The sequence below is a fragment of the Pleurodeles waltl genome, chromosome 7 (assembly GCF_031143425.1).
Source record: "Pleurodeles waltl isolate 20211129_DDA chromosome 7, aPleWal1.hap1.20221129, whole genome shotgun sequence".
Lineage (NCBI taxonomy): Eukaryota > Metazoa > Chordata > Amphibia > Caudata > Salamandridae > Pleurodeles > Pleurodeles waltl.
The window spans coordinates 268,289,064-268,308,607 of record NC_090446.1 but is presented as its reverse complement, the minus strand read 5'-3'; positions in this window follow the sequence as shown (position 1 = coordinate 268,308,607).

The window sequence follows — 19,544 nt, the reverse complement described above, 5'->3', positions numbered from 1 at the left end:
AAGCCTGCCTGCTCATGCCAAGCTACCAAGGGGGTGAGCGGGGGTTAACTGAGGGTGATTCTCCTTTACCCTGACTAGAGCGAGGGTCCTTGCTTGGACAGGAGGTAACTTGTCTGGCAATCAAAGACCCCATTTCTAACAGCAACTATGGCATTGTGCCCAATCCCTGTATCCCAGCAGATCCTGTCATGTGGCTAATATGGGGCAGTGGTGGCAAAACCTACCCTGAAAGCTTCATTTCTTAGACTAGATTAGGAATGTGTACAGTGGTAAATCATTGATCTAGTCTATATGTGCACTTAACGTCACAGTCAGTGTGTGTCTTCCACTCATGACAGTTCCCTTACTCCCACAGCTCTGTTGTCACCTTCCCACAGGTCATATTTGTCCTGTACTGGCTTATTACCTAACTGGCAGTCCCACAGTGCAGACAGTATGTTGATTCATGTGACACCATGATATGAGTCAGTAGCTTGGTCACTTAGCAGAAACTGTGCAATCCATGCCTTTGTTTGTTGGATTCCATCTCTGTAGGATGGACACATATGTCCAAAGGGGTATTCTGTAGTACAGGTACATAGCACAGAACCCTACCCCATATAGTGGCATGAGTCTGTATTTTTTATTCAACATGTCCACACATGGACAGGGAAGACACTTTCTGTACCCACCATGCCAGCCCCTTCATTGTAAAGTTTGAGTTTGTACTCTGGCAGATGCCTGTAGGAACTGCATGCAGCAAGTCATTCTCACAAAGTATTAATGCATTGGTCCACTCATGCCTAAGGAGTTAACCTTTCAGAAGCTACATAGATGTGTAGTGTTTCACTGTGGCTACCATAACAGTACAGGTTGCTAGAGCATGGGCTACCTAATGTCAGTAAGCTTGCTTAGTCATTGTAGGCCCTGCTCAGGGTAATGGTTTAGTCTGTAGATGGAAACATATATGTCTGTAGTCATGTCCCTGTGCTTTTTGACTTGTGAGTGTGTCACACTTGGGGAGTATTGACAAATAGAAAAGTCCTAGCTTGTTGTTATTGACATGTACATGACTCAACCATTCGTGATGAAACTTGTGATCATGATCTTTTGATGTGTCTTTTGTATCCATGCAGGTCAATGTTCATCAAAAGAAGGCAATGTGAGGACCATCACCCGGAATGTGCGGATCCTGGGGGTTCATGGCCGGTGGAGCGCCCTCTGGAGGAAAAGGTGGGAGGATCCGAGACACTGGGCCAGAAAAATCTCTGAGAACCAGCTGGGGATTTCTTCCCAACGTGGGTGGAGCGCTTGTCGGAGCATGAACCCCTAATGGCCCGCATTCTGGCGGTGGCCTATCCAGAGCTTGATGGCCATTTAATGGCAGCACAGCAGCCACAAGGGGTGAGTACATGTCATATTCCTACCTGTCACATTACCAAGTTAATATGTTAGGTTCTGACAGCTCCCCCTGGCAATTATGGATGAGCCATGTGTCACACAGTAGATGAGTGATTGTTTGTGTAGACACGTCATGTGTTGTATACTGATGTGCCTTGCCTATTGGCCCAGGGACGTAGGACACAACTGTGTACAATCCACAAACCACTTGCTCTCCAGTGTTTTGTGTTGGAGTGTGTATACATTCTATGCAACAGATGACTACTCCTCATTGTTACAGGCCAAAGGTACCACTGTCACTGTGATGAAGTTTCCTACTTGTTGATTGATTCCGGTGATTGCACAACTTCAGCCATGCAATTGTTGTCTGAGATCCTACATTTCCTGTGGGCAACTGTTGACAGTTCAGATGGCATGCATGCATGTGGTATGGCACATGTAATGGCCGCTTACGTGGAGTTTGTTGCTGGAGCCTTCTTGATATCATGGTAATGTTTGCTAATTAGAGCTGTTGTTCAAGCATGATCATGGACATGTGATGACCCTATTTCTCTTTGTATTTGCAAAATCAGCACTGGCACACAATAGAGACAGAGCACAGTCGGGCAGGGATGTATATGGCCACAGGACCTCAGGTCAAGACACAGCCGACCCAGAGGGACCCAGTGGCCTGAAGGGCAAGGGGAGTGCCATGGGGGGACGGGAACATCCTCTTCATCTTTGGATTCTTCCTCCAGTGGACACTCTCTAGTGGTGACAGACCCATGGGGGAATCCTGCTGTACCATCTTTGTCCACCACACCCCATTCTATCACCTCCCTCCCTGTTGCTCCCCACCCAGTTGGCCATGCCCGCTCACTCAAGAGGGTGGGAATCTCCTTTGCCGCAGGCACCTCCATCTCTGCCCCTGTTTCCGCTGCTGCCCTGAGTGAGGAGGCTATTGACCTCCTGAGGTGTATCTCTGTGGGTCAGTCAGCCCTTGTGAATTTCATCCAGGGATTGGCAACTCAACTCCAGCCAACAAATGCATTTCTAGAACGCCTTCATTGTGCAATGTCTAGGCTAAAGAAATGTTTTCAGGCTCTGGCCTCCACTCTGATGGCAGCCAGTCACCCCCCACCCCCCACTTTGGTCCCCCCTTTGCCTCCCTCTTCCCAATCCAAATCCCCCCTTCCCCTGCCCACCCAAAGCACACAGACCAATCAGCACACACCCACCTCAACACACAAGAGCAGCACACACAGACATAAGCAGCACAAAACACACTTGCACACAAGCAAACAACAGACACCGACAGACACATCAGTCACCACTTACCCAGGTACTTCAACACCCCCAGCATAACACACACAACATTAAGCATTCCCACGGGCACCACCACCACAGATAGTGACACATCCACCACACCCGGCATACCTGCAGACACCACATCAACTGACAACCAGACATCCAACATAAGCACATACCCGAAGACACCACCTAAACAAACAGACACACAGACATCCACCACTAACAGCATACCCACAGACACCACCAACAGACACACACATTTCCACCACTCCATCCCCAGCACCTCCACCTCCCAGTCCTCCCAGACCCCCAAGACACACAAACACACTCACTCATCCAGACAGCAGACACCAACCAAACACAAACATACCTTCCAGAAGCACACACCCATGATATCCACACTGACACGGCAGATAACCACTCACTCGACCTCCAAATTCTCACCCCCTTCTGCTGACCCTCCCCATGTCCCTAAGAAAGTATTCATGTTGGACCTTGGTCTTTCCCCTGTTCCTTTCACCCCTGGTCCCAAATCCAAGAGGCCCCCACCCATCAATTCAACCCCTACTTTCCACTTCCAAGTCCTCCCATGCCCCCCCCTGTAAGTGCCCATACCGCTCTCCCCAAGAAGAAACCCAGAGATCCCAAACCCAGAACCAAACCCTCCTTCCAAATCTGCCCCCCCAAAAGATGATCCCGAGGTGCCTGTCTGCCCACTTGATGCCCCTTCCTATGGAGGTTTCCTGGCAGTTAGGAGTCAAGTGACGGCACCATGATGTGCCAATGCATATATATTGACCAATGGCCTTGGACTATTGAAAGTTGTTTTCAAATAAACCCTGAACAGTTGTATTTTTTGTGGTATACATTTGTCCTGCAAGTCCTTTTCTACCTTCATGTTGCTCCTGAGTGACTTGTGTTGCCTGCCTACAGTTATGTATGTGTCAGAATGCTTGCTGATCCATTTACTGTTGTTTGCAGTGCCTGACCTTGTGGGCGTTGCTGATGTCCCCCAAAACAAGGGTATATGTTGACTGTATGGACATGTAGGTCTGAATGCAATGGTGGTGTCATGGCATTGAATACTGTTTGGTATGGGAAGTATTTTGTCTTGTGTTGTCCAATGTGAGCAGGTATGACATTAGACTTGTTGCCCTGATATGACTTATGGATTTACCTAATGTGTGGAAATCTGAATATTGTTTGTGCAGATGTGGAGTGTGTTCAGAAGTGCTAACTTTGTTTGCATTTGACTGTGCATGTGTTCATTAAGCTGTGTGTACCTTGCAGCTACTTCATGTAGAGGTATGTTCCATGCAGTTGGAGTATGTGCCTTGTTGACTTGCACTTCCACACTGTGCAGATTGGAATGTCACTTGACTATAGTATTATTGTTCCTGTGCAAATGTTGTTTTAGTGGTGTGTGCAAAGTTATATGTATCCAAGTCAAGTCTCCTTACCTGAGAGTTCCTGCTGGCAGCATCCCTATTGTGCAGGTATTTTTTGCATAGTGATCTTTGTCTATTTCTCTTTCTGTCTATTGTGCATCCAATTGCCCTACCATTCTGTTGCAATGTGGGTGATGTGTGTCTCTAACAGGGCTGTTTTTTGGGAGATTTGTTTGTGTTCCATGCCCCATCCATACATATGTGTGTTGAATGTGATGAGAGTCCATGGCATGTGAGGAATGTGAGTGTGTGAGTTCTATTTGAAGATGTGATGTTGGTGTGTTGTTGGTGTTGTGTGAGACAATGTTGTGTGTACTTCACTGTCCCTGTGCTTAAGATGAGCAGACATGTGTTTTTGAGTAGTGTTGCAGTGCAGTGTGAGTGACCTGCCCAAAGTAGGCATACTGTGACTGTGCATGTGTACTTCTTTGTGTCTGATTCCCCACATGATGTGGCTGATGGCGTGACGATCTGTTGTAAGGTTTTTAACATAGGTAGGTATCTACTTACAGTTGGTTGCGCACATGGCAGTGTGAATTTTGACCACCTTTGATGAGCAGCAACAGCAGCAGGACGTGTGTGATGGGCTCCATAGCAGCACTGGACATGTGATGCTGGCTGCAGATGAGCGTTAGGACAAAGAGAAGGGGTGCAGATAAGTGGGAAAAAGGGGCGCTCGAGGGTAAAGATGCGGCCACGGAGTTACTAAATGGTGCCTTCACAAGGGACCACACCCATCCCTCAAACATTTACAAAGTAAACAAACACTGAAATTATCTATGTGAGGCACTCAAAAACAGTTACAACATAGGCATAAGTACATACGAAAATAATGCAGTAAATTAAATACACAATTCCAGTAAAGTAGTACACTCAGTCCATATATAACATATCAAGTCTTTCGAGGTTTATTATGAAGAACAGTTCTCCTGAAGATGTAATCTCCAAAGTATCCGCCACTGAAGCTTCACGACATGATTTGAGACGCAAAACAGATCTTGAGATGCAAACAAGCCAACACGTGTTTCGTCACAGGACCAAAATCCCTCACGACTTCTTCAGGGCTCAAAAGTAGAAAACAAAACACAAAAAAGTCACGGATTCAAATGGTCTGGGTCCAACTGAGTACACCCCTTCATGAATAAACCAACTGTCCGTATTGGCAATCCCATAAACTCAATTAGACCGCATATATTTAATCCCCAACAGCACCAGTATCATAGCCAGAATAACCGGCGTCCCGGTGTACGTTCCAAGCCACCGCAAGTACACTGCCTGCGGTCGCTAGCCAGCGGAAGTAAACATGATGCAGATGAGTGTTCCAGTTTCCGCCTGCTGCTACATGGTGATTGGACCGCCTGAGTTCACATTAGAGGTGGGCAACCTCATAATGTGTCCGGTGGAAACACAGACTCTGCTGGCCTGTTTTTCGCTGCCTCGTGACAGTTGTGGTCTGTGCTGCCTGGCGGTGCCAGCAGGACCGCAGCGGTCATTGCTCCATAGGCCAGCATGACTCATAAGATGCCGGGCCAACCACCAACCCAATGGCAGTCGGAACGCCATTGGGTTGGTGGAGGTCCACCGACCACCAAACTGGTAATGAGGCCCTATATCCATATAAAAGATTTAGGGTTAGAAATGTCTTTAAATTTGAATACTATGGGCGTGATTACGAGTTTGCCGGTCCGAGGTTGTGTTCGGACCGCGGCACTCCTGGTGGTCCAGCCACCAGATTACGATCCTGGCCGTCAGACCACCAGGAGTCCTCTGCTACCACCAGGATTGTGGATTCTGATGGGTTGACCGTGGTCAGAGTCATGGTTAGCCATGGCGGTGCTGAGTTCAGCACTGCTGTGATGATCACAACTCCCCTTTCCACCAGTCTTTCCACGGGGTTGCACTGCCATAGAAAGGCTGCCGGAAGAGCAGTGCTGGGGGCCACAGGGGGGCCTCTGCACTGTTCACCACCTGTGGTGGGAAGTGCAGGGGCTCCCCTGCCCGCACCCTCAGAGTGTGTATGGTCTGCCATGCAGACAGTGAGTATTGCGAGGGTGCTTATGTGTGACGCATTGTCCTCAGCTCCCTGAGGGAGCCGAGGCCAATTGCGTTGCACTGTTTCCACCGAGCTGACCTGAGGTTTCCGCAGGTCAGCTCAGTGGAAACATTGTAAGACGATGGGGGGTGAAGCCTCCGGCTTGACGGCGACCAATTCGCCTCAGCTTTTTGGGTCCAATGGTCAGGCCACCAAAGTCATAATTAGAGCCTATGTCAATAAGCAAAGAGACTGTTGTGATAAATAAACCTTGTAATTTGCTAATTGCCATGCATTATGTGGTTTCACTAAAAGCAACTCTGTAGATACTTCAGTCTTACCATTTCCAAATGTTTCAAATGTGTGCAGTTCATGGTTCTTACAGCTTGATTTGATATAATTATTTTGATATTGTTGTTTGTCTTGCTACATTATACACGTTTTACATAATTTTCAGAGATCCTGAGGTCTCCACTCCTCTTTCCTCCCACTCCCCACTCCTCTTCTCCTTCTGTACCCTTCCCTCCTCATGTCCTCTCTTTTCTGCTATCCACAAATATGTGCATATCCCTATGCTGGTCACTGATCTCTTTTTTACAAGCTATTGCAGCTGTGTTTTTGAGTGCCTGGTTTAGGAAAAAAACTCTCGCTTGAAAAGGGACAAGGCTTTGTGTTAGCCTCACTGAATCAAACTACCTTGAGCATGGCACTGTGACAGACAATGATTCATCTTCTCGACAGTGACTCTGGCAGGAGAATGGCCCCTGCAATCATATAAATGAAGGGGATTAACTGCATCCTCACCGCCAGAGGTCAGCTCGGACAGATGAGCTATGGCCCCCAGCAATAGAGTACCTGTTTATGTGGAGAAAGGTCTAACTGTAATCCACAATCCATGCTGACATTATGGAATGCTTTCACTTAAAAATAGACTAATAGACACTAAGGGACATGTTTTATCAATCTTTCATGCAACACAGCAAGACAGTGCTGAATGAAATGAGGGGGCAGAATGTGTCATTTACCAATATAGTACAACCCTGCTCTCTGTGTTACCGCACAATCTGCTGCCTATGCCAGTGCAGGCATCCTTGGGCCATAGTCAAAGGATGCCTGTGTTGCAGGCAAGGTTGTTTTGTATAGGAAGTGACACCCTCATGTTCAAAAACATTCCTATGAGGTTTTTCCCTCTTTCTAAGTGTGCTGTGGAATGCAGCACATGTAGACAAAGCAAAGAATGAGGTGAAATAAAGTTATTTCACCTTGTTGCATCTCTCCTGGGGAAACATAGTATTTTGATGCATTTTCAGGTTTACCAATCTTGGTAAATCTGTGAATGTGTCAAAATCTATGGGTGGATGCCTGGAGACACCCACACTGCTCCACCCCTGGAACATCTTCCCAGGGCAGAGAAACACTAGGCATCAACTTGTTCTGCCTTCCGTTATTCCAGATTCACCAAGCAACGTGGTCTTGCATTGCATAGCAAACCTGACTTTAGTAGTGTGTTGCCCTTTGTGACATCATGCAGGACTATGATGAACCTGCTATTAAGAACACTAGTTGTCCTTTATCTAGAAACTGAGCTGTATTTTTTTGTGGTTACCTTGACAATGAGGGCTCCGTTATCCAACGAGAAGAAGGACTAGTTAGCCTGTCCTGTAGAGTCAGAACCAGACTCAAAGGACTGTGCGAAAGGCTTACTGTTGTGCGATCTGAACGCGAAGAAAATATACTAGTGTGAATGCTGGGATCCTGCCTGATATCACCTCATGGACTGAAGAGACAGTTTCATAAATGCTATCATGAGACCGGCTGCCTTTGAAAGGTGTGATTCAAGAACAGAGAGTACAAACGAAGAGGACATTGCAGGGCTGTCACAAAGTCTCCCCTTGTGATCAAGAGAGACAGGTCCTATGTCCCTCTCACTAAGAGTGAAAGAAAAAAGCAGAAGTACATCAGGGCCAAAAAGTTGTTGTTTTGTGCCTTGCTTAAAATGATCTCCCTCCTCTTAAGATGGCCTGGCCTCTTTGCGCGAGGGCACATTATTGTGAATCTTCCTGCACTCATCAGGGATTCTACACCAATGCATGCTGCCCCAACACTGGATCTTGAAGCCATACTTTCAACATGTTGCTTCTTCAAGCTGCTGTTTGCCCACACCTCTGAGAAACCTGGTTGCATGTGCCTGCTATAGAAGGGACTCCAACCCCTTGATCCAAAATCATTGTGGCTGCATTCTGAATGTCAATACATTGATGCATCCTCGACAATGAATCTTTGCGAAATGACAACACAGAACTTTTTTAATTGCCGTCTTCCAACCAGACAGTGCACAAGGACTTCATGGTCTGAGGGACCCTTACAATAGACGTCTAAACTGTGTATAAAATCCCCCCCTTGCGTGTTAATGAGGCCTGGTAGAGGCTAACGAGTAAACATCTAAGTAACCTACTGAAGCTTTTAATGAAAATAAAAGTATTTTATTAAAAATAAAAGAGAGACAGGCCATTATATTTATTGTGTGCCCTTTATATACTCCCTGTGTCATTGTTTCTGCCCTACATCATCTTTAAAAATAAGCATCAAGGCACTGCCCTTGCTAGCCACTCTGAGCTTATAAATCAGGTTATTGTTGCAGTTAGTGAGCTCACAGTACTATCTGGTTCTTGAGATTCCAAGGAGAACAGGTAATTGTTGTTGCAAGCATTAGAAATGTATATTAGACTCTTAGTTCCCTTCGCTGTGTACAATCGGTTTCTATTCACGAGTCGTCACAATATGATATCGGAGCAATATGCCTTCTAAACAACATACAGTTGCCAACAGTACTTTTTGTTACATTAAGAACATCGTTCGATGCCAGATTTTTGCTTGCATTATCAGATCCTTTAGGTTGTCAGTCTGGGTGGTGCGGGAAAAATAAGCAAGTGAGAAAGATTGCACAGCACAATCTATGCAGTATCCAGTGCTGGAAAATTTCCCTAGTATGTGACTCATTTAGTCATTTTTTGCATTTTGGTGAAAGCTATGTCAGCACAGTGTAAACATTGTTTATATTTATGGAAACAAGTAAAATAAAAGCAGTTTTTACCCCTGACAGCTTGCCTGGCATTAACTCCCAAAACGATGGCAATAACAAGCGGCAGCTTAAAAGTCTACAGATTAATACTTGCCTTTTCCCACCTTCTCTCTGTGGAACACCAAAGTCATACCTATGTGTGGGAAAACAGGGCTGATTGTAGAGGCCCCCTGACTTTTTGCCCGTATTGTTCACTTTTTGCTGTTGTTTTCTTGAGTCTGATGGTGCACTGGGTACTGCTAACCAGGGCCTGTGCTCTGTATAAAATGAGTATGCAAATTAGGCTAATTATAATTGGCTAAGTCAACCTACCTATAAGTCCGTAGTATATGGTAGGGCCTGTAGGTTTAGGGAACCCTCCATAGGTTGGTTGCTGAGGGTCACAGTGTCATTTTAAAGGCAGGCCTGCCTTTCTGGCTGCTTTTAAATTAAAGTTCCATGCAAATTTGCTTTTGGAATTAAAAGTAGCTCCAAAGTCTTAAACTACCTTCTTTTTACATATAAGTCACCCCTCGGGTGTGCCCTATGTCCCCTAGGGCTTAGTGCCATGTAACTATAAGCAGGGACCTTATAAAAATAGTTTTATGAGCCCTGGAGAGGTAAAACAGCCAAATGTGTTTTCCCTCATTGTAGTGAATGGCCTCAATAGGCTAGAATGGGGAGACTTCATTTTAATTTTAAAAGTCCCCTTAAGTAACACTGCACTCTGAAGGACTGCACAAGCTGCACACTTGGGCTTCACCACAAGAAGGACTTTGCCTGGCTTCAACTGGTTCAAGGAGGGACTCCCTGTTTGCTACAAGTGAAAACTTGCTAACCAGAGTCCCCTGCACCAACTCCTGAAGAAACCAACTAGCTAACCACTGTCCAGTGGCCACAAAGGAGTTGCACCAGGTGCATTCTGGGAGTTGTAGTCCGCACCCTCAAGGAGCATCTCAGAGCTTCTGGAACCTTGGGGTGATCTGTGGACCTCAAAAGAACATTAAAGGAACATCTGGAAGAAGATCCAGAAGTTTGAAGTTGCGAGAACTTTTGAAAAAAGGTCTGTAAAGGGACCGACACATCGCAGCAACTCAACCGCAACATGGCCTGACTTGCAGGTTTATCCCGGTGAAGAAAATCTCAGAAAAAGTGACTAAGTCCAAACGTTGGAAGTTGACCAGGACCTCCCAGGCAGTGTATCCGAAGAGGGCTGCAGGAATGTCCGATCAAGATTCAGGTTTGCCTTGGTCGAAGGATTTTCATCTCGAAAAAATTACTAAGTCTGAATATAAATATCTTCACCAAGGGCTACTGCTATGCGTATCCGAGGAAGAGTTCCAGGAGGTCGATTTGTACTGGCGACTTGTTCCAGCTGAAGAAAATCTCCAGAAAAACAACTAAGTCCCATGGTAAACTTTTGACCGAGGCCTCCTGCAAGCTGTAACCGAGCAGAGCTGCATCGGGGTCGGCCTCAAACTTTGACTTTGCCCCGGTCGAGGTGCGACCACATGACCAGATTGGCGCTATTCATTTCTAAGCGCTAAAAAGCACTAAAAAGCATTAGTGATTTAAAAATGTATATCTCTGGTTCCCCTTATCTACTTTTATTCGTTTTGGTGTCATGTTAAAGATAACAATATAATCTCTTTTTATAAATTGGTGTTGGATTTTTATTGTGTTTTGTATTTTACTTATTAGCTACCAAGTGTGAGCTGGGTTTAATTTACTGAGACCTAACTGTACCTAAGTGGAGGTTAGTGGCCTATTGCTAAGTGGAGGTACTTACTTGCCCTTACCAATAACTCATTTTCCAGCATATTTTGGTGCGCAGTGGTTTAATATCACACTACAGTTTTAAATTAAATAAGTTAAAAATCCTCTAAATTGACCTAGAGCAAAAGCATTTTAGATTTTTCAAACTTGCACTATTTTGTTTTTATTACTTCACTTTTGATTTTTCTAAATTGTTCTGATCAATTGGTGCCAACGTTTTTTTAAGTGACAGAAAACTTAAGGGAGACCATGGAGCTTGATCTGGCTGGCCTATCCACACTTACTGCAGCTGAGCTGTGGGTGTTTTGTAGAAAGATGGGATTACCTGATACTAACCACCTCAGGAAGGCTGTGGTGGTGAATTTCCTTGGAGCCTGGGTAGCGCAGAAAGAGACAGAGGAAGCTTCAGTGGTAGGAAGGGAGAGGGAAGATGTCCTCTCAAACCTCCAGGAGGAGGAGAATGATTGCCTCACTGTGATCTCAGCAGCTAGGGCCTTATCCAGAGCTAGTGGGAGGGGAGGGTCTGTGGTATCAGACCAAGAGGAAGCAGAACTGGGCCTCAGGAAAAGGGAACGTGAGTCCCAGGAAGCCATCATAGCATTGGAGGCAGAGAAGTTGGCCTTAGAGAAGGAGAAGTGGGCAAGGATTGAACAGAGAGATGGTGGCAACAACAGAGAAGTTGAGGTGTCCATGGGTGAGGGGTTTTGCCCCACATTACCCAAGGGGGTGGTTCCTGCCTATGTAGAGGGGGATGACATAGATAAGTGGCTGGTGGCCTTTGAGAGGGCCCTCCAGATTAGGAGAGTTAAGCCTCAATACTGGAGTTCCCTTATAAGGGAGTTAGTCCCCAACTCAGGGAGGGATAGGCTTCTACCCTTAAGTGGGGAGGAGGCAGATTCGTACCCTAGTATGAAGAGGTGCTTATCCCAGACGTTTGGTCTGACCCCGGAGCAGTACAGGATGAAGTTCAGGGACACCAAAAAGGTCCATATCCAGTACTGGGTTGATTTTGTGGATACTTCACTTAAGCAATAGAGGGCTGGATTCATGGCAACAAAGTAAATACTTATGAGGGGTTATACAATTTGATCATGAGAGAGCACATCTTGACAAATTGTATGCAAGAAAGCTTACGCCAGCATCTAGTGGACTCTAAGCTGACCAACACCAGAGAACTGGGGGAGGTAGCTGATGAGCAGTTAATAACCAGGGTGGTTGTCAAGTCCCGGGGGGGAGACTGTAAGAAGGGGGGGTCAGGTCTCCAAAAACCTAAGGAGGGAGGTGGTAAGCCCACCACAGAGACTCCCTCTGTATCCCAGAACCCCAAAAAGGAGGGGAGTAAATCCCACTCACACTCTGACAAGCACAGGCAGGGAGACCTGGGGTTGAAAAAGCTCTTGGACAATAAGGCTTGCTTTGGCTGTCAGGTCAATTCAGGGGAGATGCAGCCTGTCTGAGGAAGGTGGCTGGCACTGGGCTGTCCAGTGTAGCCATAGAGAAGGACTCCTCAGATAATGAGGTCCTCATAGCACTGGGCTGGGAGACAGATCCAGATACTGGTGATCCCTGAGGGTGGGCGTAGGCACTTTCACCCCATTTAGGTGAATGGGATCTCTGCCACTGGCCTAGGAGACACCTGTGCCAGTCACACCATAGTGAGTGACCTGTTGGTGACCCCAGACATGTATGTCCCAGGGGGGACTGGGAAAGTCAGGATTGCCACAGGGGATGTCACCTCCAAACCTGTAGCCATAGTGACCCTAGAGAGGGAGGGTATTCTTGACTGGTTTAGGGTAGTAGTGAGTGCTGACCTCACCCTACGTTGTATCCTGAGCAATGACTTCCCAGAAGTGAGTCTGGACCCAAATGGTGCGGTCGCCCAGGGCGCCCCCCAACCCAAAGTCCTGGAGAGCTAGTCCCTAAAGTTAAGAGAAGGTCCCCAAAAAAAAGGAAAGAAGAAAAGGAAGGGCAGGCCACTCTTAAATAGAGTTTCAGGGAACCAAAGTACTTCTGCCCCAGTTAGGGGGAGCCCAGAGTTGGCATTGGTGAGGGCTCACCTGACCCCAAAGAAGTCCTGAGTAGTCAGGCAGCTGTCCAGCTGCAGGTTGTTGCCCCTGCACTGACAGAAGGGAGAGTGGAAGGATGGTGTTTACCACAGGAGGTGGTAGACCCACACTCTAGACAGCAAGAGGGGTGCCAGGACCCCACAGTGGCCCCTAAAACAAATCAGCCACCTGTCAGTGGAGAGTGTAGGGTGTGTTTCTGGGTGCTGACAGCTGTCAGTAGCCTCTGCTGGGTGCTAGCCTTCATGGCAACACTGCACATGGCCTGGGAGGCAGACCCCAGGGCCAAAAGCAAGTTAGGCCCCCTGACCCTGTTGGTCATGGTGGGGTTGCTCAAGTGTTGGGTGACTTCTTTGGGCAAGCTAGGTGTTGCACGAGCAAAGTTAGGGATAGGGGAGGTGGGCACCTCACTCCCCAAGTTGGCAGCGAGAGAGGAGGAAGACACTTGGGCTTCACCACAAGAAGGACTTTGCCTGGCTATAACTGGTTCAAGGAGGGGCTCCCTATGTACTATAGGTGAAACCTTGCTAACCAGAGTCCCATGCACCATCTCCTGAAGAAACCAACCAGCTGACCACTGTCGAGTGGCCAAAAAAGAGTTTGCGCCCAGTGCGTTCTGGGAGTTGTAGTCTGCACCCTCAAGGAGCATCTCAGAGCTTCTGGAACCTTGGGGTGAGCTGTGGACCTCAAAAGAACCTTTAAGGAACATCTGGAAGAAAAGTCAGAAGTTTGGAGAACTTTTGAAAAAAAGCTCCATAAAGGGACCAACCCGTCGTGGCAACTCTAGCTGGCTTGCCTCAACCACGACCCGGCCTGACTTTCAGGTTGGTCCTGGTAAAGAAACTCTCAGAAAGTCCGAGTGTAGGAAGTTGACTGGGACCTCCCAGGCAGTGTATCCGAAGAGGGATCCAGGGACGTCGCATCAAGATTCAGGTTTGTCCCGGTCGAAGGATTTTCATCTTGAAAAAACAAAGGTAAAAATCTCCAATGAGGGCTATTGCGAGCTGTAGCCAAGCAGGGCTCCATCGAAGTCGGCCTCAAACTCTGACTTTGCCCCTGTCAAAGTGTGACCAGATGACCAGATTGGCGCTATTCCTTTCTAAGCGCTAAAAAGCATTAATGATTTAAAAATACATATCTCTGGTTCCCCTTATCCACTTTTATTCGTTTTGGTGTCATTTTAAAGATAACAAGATAATCTATTTTTATAAATAACCCATTTTCTAACACTAAGGGGGTCATTCTGACCCCCGCCGGCGGCGGTATCCGCCGGCCTGGCTGGGACCGCCAGAAGACCGTCCCGCGGTCAGAAGACCGCGGCGGTCATTCTGGGTTTCCCACTGGGCTGGCGGGCGACCGCCAAAAGGCCGCCCGCCAGCCCAGTGGGAAACACCCTTCCACGAGGAAGCCGGCTCCGAATGGAGCCGGCGGAGTGGAAGGTGTGCGACGGGTGCAGTGGCACCCGTCGCGAATTTCAGTGTCTGCAAAGCAGACACTGAAATTCAAAGTGGGGCCCTCTTACGGGGGCCCCTGCCAATGGCATGGGCACTGCAGGGGCCACCAGGGGCCCCACGACACCCCTCACTGCCATCCTGTTCCTGGCGGTCGGAACCGCCAGGAACAGGATGGCGGTGAGGGGGTCGGAATCCCCCATGGCGGCGCAGCAAGCTGCGCCGCCATGGGGGATTCCCAGGGCAGCGGAAAACCGGCGGGACACCGCCGGTTTTCCTGTTCTGACCGTGGCCAAACCGCCGCGGTCAGAATGCCCTGCGGGGCACCGCCAGCCTGTTGCCGGTGCTCCCGCCGACCCCGGCCCCGGCGGTCCTTGACCGCCGGGGTCGGAATGACCCCCTATGTCATTGAAGCTAGAAGACTACCATGGCATTGAATGCATATGATTACAAAAATAAGCAATCACCCTGTTGGCGGGCTACAGGGCCGGCTGGCACATGCACAAAGGCACAGGAATGGATGTGTTTATCAAATAGCAGGAGGTCACAGCAGAAACTCCTGGCTTCTCCTAAAAATCCATAGACATGCTGTATGACCCCTGGCCTCAGGGGTGGCAAATTCAGTGCCCTTATGGGCAAGGGGGATGCATCCTGCTTATTTCCTGTCTATTTTAGGTTATACTAATAATGAATAATAATAGTCTGCTCTTCACTATTAGGGTAATAAACAATGGAGCAAGAGGAGCGGGGCTGGACCTACAAGACAGAAAATGCTTTTAAATATATGTTATGTGCATGAGTGCCGGTCAGACTGTGCTTGTGTGAAAGAACATGTGTATTAGTGTATTTGTGAGAATGTGTGTCTATGAATAAAAGTGAATCATGTTGTGATGGGATCGAAATGAGTGTGACGGAGTGTCAGTTAGTGAGCCTGAGTGTCAGAGTGATTATGAGAGTGTAAAAGTAAGAGTAACTTGTGCTAGTGAGTGAGTATAAATAAGTGGAAATGAGTAGGAAGGAGTGTGAGGTAGTGTTAGAGAGTAAGAATGATTGTGAATGAGAATGTGTGACCCTGAGTGACAGTGAGTGAGTAACTGAGTGAGGATGAGTGACTCACTCTAAATGAGAATACGTGAATATGAGTGACTGTGAACAAGAATAAGTGCAGGATAGCGTGAGTGAAAAAATATGAGTGAGTCGTAGTGAGTGAGAATAAATGGGAGTAACAGTAATTGCAAGCGAGTGAGGCTGAATGAGTGAGTGAAATTGAATGAATGAGTGCCATGATGTGAATGAGTTAATGTAAGGGTGTAAAAGTGAGAAAGGAGGTTTATGTTTGCGAGTCTGTAGGGGGGCTCTGTTTTCTAAATATAATTCTTGGCTTATAGAGGCACTCAACACAAAATATTGCTTGTAGCATAATATAGCTAATACTTGGGACTGCTATAATAGAGGTAATACTTGGAATATCATACATCCATGGCAAAATGCTGGTGCTGGTACAAAGGAGTAAATTCTTGGCATAGGGGCAGTAGTGGAAAAATGCTGGAACTGGGACACTGAAGGTAATTTGTGGCATAAGGGAGGACAGTCATGACATATAGAAGGAGGCCACCATGCCATAGGGCCTCATTACGAGTTTGGCGGCACTAGGTCGGCACCAGGGGCTGTCAGAGAAGACCACCAAATTATGACCATGGTGGTCTTCCCAACAGAAGACAGCCAAACAACCTCCAGTACCGCCAGTGTAGTCATGCTGCCACGGATGGCAGTAGACACCTTCACCTTGGGTTCCGGGGAGCATTGATTACAGTAGGTCGTCCAGCGCGGTCGGATTCACTGAATAACCACAGTGGATTGCCTCAACTAGATGCTTTCCCCGATGAGGCCCTACATTTAATTTTTGGAGGGCTTTGTTCACCCTAGTATGGGATGTCCAAGTGTTTAAAGGATTAGGTACGTCTTTAAGGTCCTGACGAATCGCATAAGGTCATGTATTGACTAAAAACCAGCGAGAAACATGTTGACCTGTGATGAAGAGTAACACAGGGGACCCTGTGTTTACTTTTTCTATTTTTAGTGTAGACATTATTTTACTATATCCCTATTTATTGTTTTTAATCTTGTCAGAGGTATTAGCAATGAATTAAATATATGAACATATTTTACCTCTAGGCATTTTTAACCATTTCTATACCAATCCTCGAATTTTTGTTTTTGACCGGTTGTGCATTTTCCTCTTAAAAGATCTCCGGCAAAGAGCCCCCACGTGGGGCCCGTCAGGCATTGCAGCGCCGGCTTGACGAGGAGCATAGCCCTATGATGAAGCATGTCACCGGAAGGTGAGTGAGGGCTCGTGCTTCGAATTTTTTATCTTCCTTGGTATGCAGATCCTACTGGTCTAAAAGAAACCCTCTTTTTGGAATCGTGTGTGCCTTTTTTGATTTGTACTGTATTGGGAGCTTCACACACGGGACCAGGAGTCTGTCCTCCGAATATCCCACATTGGCCCCTCCTCTTGTTGTTTTTTGACAGTGACACACATACACAAATACCTACATACAGACACACACACCCATACTACACACACCACGGCCAACACACAGGTGCAATGCACACAGGAACTCGCAGATACATAACACCTGCGCAGTCAAAAACAAAAATATACAACAACACCAAACCATAACTACACAAATTCGTCATCAAGCAATTTCAGTACACACCTCCACATGACACCACAAACATACTACAAAACGTAACAACACCTGACAACCATGATACACAATCACATAGCCATACAACGAAACATACGTCATACCACGCTAGCACAACACACAATGCATCTGCCATATCTATCACCACACACATGCACGTGCACACAACAACCACACAAGGGCACACAAACCAGCATTACCCATCTCAACACAGACAATACACAATTTATCAACATTCATGCATGTACCAAACACAAACATGTCCTACACGCAATACACAGCCATCACAGCAGGACAAAAGCCAGGGCTTCACACACACATGCAGGCCAGAAACTACAGATAGCACAACATATACACACACACACGTCACACACAAACGAACCAAAGGCACCTAATACAATACAGCCATGTGGAAAGAAAGGCAAGACAAGTATGTTACCATTGAATCCAAAAACAGGTTGGGCCAATAGATGTGTTGGCAAGTCAGTAAATAACTATATACAAGAATCATCCCATTGGGCAGTCCAATGTCCAAGGTGCCAAAGGCACTAATGGCACATCTGTGTGCCCCTACGTGACTCCTGATTGTCAAACGACCTCCAAGGGGTAGGGGCATCAAGGGGGAAGGCAGGCACCTCAGTGGTTGGGGGAGGCAGAGGGGGGGTTTTGGCTTGAGTTTGGGAGGGGCTTTTAGGGCTTGAGAGAGGGATCCTTGGGCTTGGGCTTTGGCTTGGGCTTCAGAGGGGTCGACTTCTCGATGGGCGAGGGGCATGGTACTAGCAAGAGGTACAGGGGAGGACTTGGAGGTGGAAGGGCTGACTGGGGGGGGGGCGGGTTCAGAAAGGAGTAGGGAACAGGGAAAACTACGAGAGGAAATGCTTTTTAGACACACGGGGAGGTCATGGCAAAAAGGTTTGTAAGTTGGGGTACAGTGAGTGGTTGTAGGAGTTGTTGTTGTGGATGTCTAGAGTGCAAGCCCGTGCGAGGAATGCTTGTGGGTGCTTGGTGTGTAATGGGGGGGTGAATGTGGGCATGTCTTGGGAGGAGGTGCTTGGTGATGCCATGCTGGATATGTGATTGTCTGTTGGAGTAGTATCTGCTGGTATGGTAGATGTGCTGTATGTGGGTGTGTAGGTAGTTGTGGTGGCTGCGGATGTGGTGAATGGGGTGGAAATCTGTGGGTCTGCTATTGTGCTGACTGTGGGTAAGATGAGAGTTGTGGCTTGATCAGCCAATGTTGCGGTGGTCTATGCACGTGTGTCTGGTGTAGTGTCTGTGAAGGAGGGGGTGGTGGGGGAGTCGTTGCAGGCAGTGGATGTTGGTGTGTCTGCAGGCGGGTGTTGTTTGTGTGCAGGCCAATGGTGGGCTTGTGGTGCTTGTGTTTGACACTGGTATTTTTGTCTGTTGAGGTGGATGCCTGCTTGTGAGTCTGTGTGATTTGGCTCGGTTTGAGAAGAAGGGTTTGGGTAGAGGTAGGTGGAGAGGGGAAGGAAGACAAAGGGTGACTAACTAACGTCAATATGGAGGCCAGAGCCTGAAAGGATCTCTGTAGGCCAGCCAGTGCACAGTGAATGACTTCCAGGAACTCATTGTTCTTCTGGACTTGAGCTGCCACTCCCTAGATGGCATTCACAATGGTTGACTTACCGACAGAGATGGACTTCAGAAGGTCAATAGCCAAAACATTGAGGGCAGCAGGGCTGCCTGGGGCAGGGGCAGAGGTGTCTGTGGAGAAGGAGACGCCCACCCTCCTCGGTGGGCACAGACAACTGGGATTGGAGCTACAGGGAGGGCAGTGGTAGTAAAGGGCTGGTGGACAGAAGGGTCCACTACCGCCAGGGAGTGTCCACTGGAGTAAGATGATTTGGATGAACCGGTCTCCCCTGTTGAACTCCCCTGACCCTCCGTACCACTGGGTCCCTCGCTGCCGCTGGTAGCAGCACTCTGGGTCCTGTGACCTGCAACATCCCCACTCGCCTGTGCCCCTTCTTCTTTGCCTGCTGATGCACAGAAAGAAAAAGAGAGAAGGAGGGAGAAAGAGAGAGATAGGGACAGAGAGGGTTAATACATACCACCCATACACACTTGTAAACATGCACATCTGTGAGAATACACATCCTGCCTAGGCTATCTAAGGTGGCAATACACATGTCCTTCATCATGTCACAACATGTCACCACTACCCACCCCTCACACCTACATCAATATCCAAGAAAGCCTACATGACTGGAGTCATCCACATGATCACCGCCATAGCCATGTCTGCATGCACATCATGCCCTGTATGAAGTACAGATATCATCCTGAATTCATATATGACCTCTCCATA